The sequence below is a fragment of the Sinocyclocheilus rhinocerous genome, unplaced genomic scaffold, assembly GCF_001515625.1.
Source record: "Sinocyclocheilus rhinocerous isolate Xijiao unplaced genomic scaffold, SAMN03320098_v1.1 scaffold547, whole genome shotgun sequence".
NCBI lineage: Eukaryota > Metazoa > Chordata > Actinopteri > Cypriniformes > Cyprinidae > Sinocyclocheilus > Sinocyclocheilus rhinocerous.
The window spans coordinates 38,181-41,765 of NW_015662974.1; the positions used below are offsets into that span (position 1 = coordinate 38,181).

Consider the following 3,585-nt stretch of genomic DNA (forward strand, 5'->3'; position numbering starts at 1 on the left):
AACTAAAATCTGTATATTAGAGGTGCTTTGCCAAGTCAAGCATCGCTATTACTAATGCTCATACTTAGGGTTAGTGATTTGAAACAACCCCTAACTGGAAGATTAAAGTGTGCTATTACTTTTCTAAGTGATCAGACATACAGATTTGGTCTGGTAGGCAGTAAAATGGAAGAAATAGGGGCAGAAACTCAAATCAAAAAAATATCATAGAGAGATTTAAATAAAAGTCGTTGGCAATAACCCTGAATTAAAGGAATGGTTCACCCAAAAATAAATATTTTGCTTAAAATGTAGTCATCCTCAGACCATCCAAGATGTAGATGAGTTTGTTTCTTCATCAGATTTGGGGAAATGTAGCATTGCATCAGTGTCTCAGCAATGGATGCTCTGCAGTGAATGGGTGCCGTCAGAATGAGAGTCCAAACAGCTGATAAAAACATCACAATAATCCACAAGTAATCCACACCACTCCAGTCCATCAGTTAACATCTTGTCAAGTGAAAAGCTGAATGTTTGTTAAAAAAAAAAATAAAAAAAAATTAAGGCGTTTCAATTTTAAACCATTACTTCTGGCCAAAAGAGTCCATAATCCATAATAACTGTTGTCTCTCAAAATCCACCAACATATTTGATTAGAATTGTTTTGGCTTGTAAAAAGTGTTTCATCTGTGCATATTTTTCTTCTGATTCAGACGAGACAACTTCTTCACTGGAGGAAGCATTATTATTGATTACGGACTCGTATTTTAGCCACAAGTAACAGTTTGAAGTTTAAAACGTTTTAATGATGAATGTGTTTTTTACAAACACGCAGCTTTTGTCTTCTCAAGACATTAACTGATGGACTGGAGTGGTGTGGATTACTTGTGGATTATTGTGATGTTTTTATCAGCTGTTTGGACTCTCATTCTGACGGCACCCATTCACTGCAGAGGATCCATTGCTGAGACAGTGATGTAATGCTACATTTCTCCAAATCTGATGAAGAAACAAACTCACCTACATCTTGGATGGCCTGAGGGTGAGTAAATATTCAGCACATTTTCATTTTTGGGTGAACTATTCCTTTATTAATTTACCCATCAACACAATGGGTTTAAATACAATAACAGGAGTCGTGACAGTTCTCAGCGCGGTTCAGAAAGCAAGTATCACTGTCACATGATTGACTGTTTCTTGACGCTGAGGAATAGCTGATGAGTGATTTCACAAATCACTATCAGTCGTCCCATATATTTTTGGAAGGGAGCTGGCGTTTGACAAATGCGGCATGAATGCATTTATTCTTAAACACATTAACGTCCCATCTGAATACCTGCTAATGAATAAAAAGCAGCATATCTCTAAAACTACGAGTACTGCTTGTTAATAATGAAATATTTGAACATTCTGTGCTGATTCTTAATGAGTGCTTGACATAAACTGCCTAGCTGATAGTTTCAGACTATTCTGAATGCTCTTAATCAGTTCATAAAGTAGTCGTCAAAAGTGCTGATATTTGAAACCATGTGCAATGACAAATTTCTTCAATAAAACACTACAGCTAAAGGCCACACCTTGTGAAACAATAAGTACTTTTTACTTTTAAAAAGAGCACTTGTTATGAAAAAGTGTGAACTGAATGTAATGTTTTCAGACACTTAATTGCATGCTAATAAAATGCTTTTTTATATCTTAAGTACATCTTTATATGCACTTTCGTAATGACTTCTATTGTCTTTGAGATATGGTAAAAGTACTGCTGAATGTACTGACAAGCATTTATGATAAACTACAATATACTTTAATGTCATTTCTATTCATCTCAGATGTTTACATATATTTGAAATTGCACATCTGTAATCATGACAATTTAGTACTTTTAAAATATATTAACTTTACATGTCATATTGAATAAAACCTCTGCACTACAGTCAAGAATGACACCTCACACCAAACGGCTTGTTTACTAGAATAGCAATACTTAGATTCAATGCTACAATTTTATCCTACAAACAAAAAGACTGATAGGTATATGGGTAAAAAATAATAACTCACTAGTAGCCAAAAAGAACAATGTCAACAAATGGAAAATGGAAAGCACAAAACAATGTGAACGACATGCAAGAAACACTCACCTGGGAGACTCCAGAGTCCAGAAATAAAAACAATCAGAATTCAGAGTCTTGGAAAACCTGAATATATAGAAGCCTAATTTAAAAAATGTGATTTCTAGACATCATGTAAATTAAGCTGAGAGTAATTTTTTTAATCCTTTTTCAATAAATTATAAACAGCTGGAAAAGTCAAATTCATTGATTAAAAAGAGAGGGTAAAAATTATTTTTAAAAATCCTTATCCATAACATACATACATAACATATGGAAAAGTCAAACTTACTGGTTTAAAAAAGTGGGATCCCTGTAAAACAAAAATCCTCCGGAATTCTGAAACTTATTTCAATTGTATTTTTTCTAATTATTAGTTACTTATTTTTTATGTTAACCTATGGATAATCCTAATCTGTGTACATTTAAAAAAAAAAAAATTTTCTGAAAACAAAACTCAGGAAATGTAGCCTGAATGTGAAGGACTTAAAAAATAGTTGTGGACAATGGAGTGGCCTTGGAGTCAAAACGGTTGAGAAGCACAGCATTAAACATAATGAAGATCTGCATTAAGACTACCTGACTTGTTCTCCATGCAGAGCGCGTCCACGTCGATGATACGCTTCTCCTGGCCACCCAAGATGTGGTTCAGCTCGAGGTTGAGACGCTCGACCTTCTCCTTAAACACGGTCCTCTCTGCCTTTACATCCTGCAGTTCATCGCTCAGCATCTTCAGACTGTGTTCAAGCTCTTCTCTCTTAAAAAAAAGAAAAACTAAAGAAATGGTACCAGTAGATGCTCTTACAAAGAGCTGTATTTATAGTGAAAATATCATTAGGACGCAATAAGATCATGAAGAATATGTTGTTCTTATTTACCAAAACTGGAGAAGTGCAATAAAAGAGGATGGGAATCACATAAAACCTGAACATATAAAGACGCACATGCAGTGCTGCTTTCTCCAGCTGCCTGACCAAATGTCTGACCCCCACTTCATCGTGCCCAAGCCTCTGTCTGGTGATGGTCATTCTTAACAGCTATGAAGGGAAGAAGACAACAGAGATGTGAAAAGCTTATTATATATTTGTATATCATTGGCTATGTTTCCATATATCCATCCATGTATTTTTATGCAAATTTTGGAGGGAAAAAAGCTGGATGGAAATTCCAAGATGTGCATAAAATCGTAAAATATGCCTAAAATGTATGTGAGGTGGATAATTTTTAATTATGTAAAAAAAAAAATATATATGTGTGCATAAACTACAACGAAAACATATTTGTGACCCTGGACCACAAAACCAGTCATAAGTATAAATTTTTTGAAATTGAGATTTATACATGATCTGAAAGCTGAATAAATAAGCTTTCCATTGATGTATGGTTTGTTAGGATAGAGACAATATTTGGCTGAGATAATCTGAGGGGGCAAAAAAATCTAAATATTGAGAAAATCATCTTTAAAGTTGTCCAAATGAAGTTCTTAGCAATGCATATT

General features: G+C 34.3%; 1 pseudogene; it reads right to left on the reverse strand.

The window, feature by feature from the left end:
• Window positions 1–2,634: 2,634 nt before the first annotated feature.
• The window catches only part of LOC107728648 (serine/threonine-protein kinase/endoribonuclease IRE1-like), a 7,582-nt pseudogene continuing 6,631 nt past the window's right edge, over window positions 2,635–3,585 (reverse strand).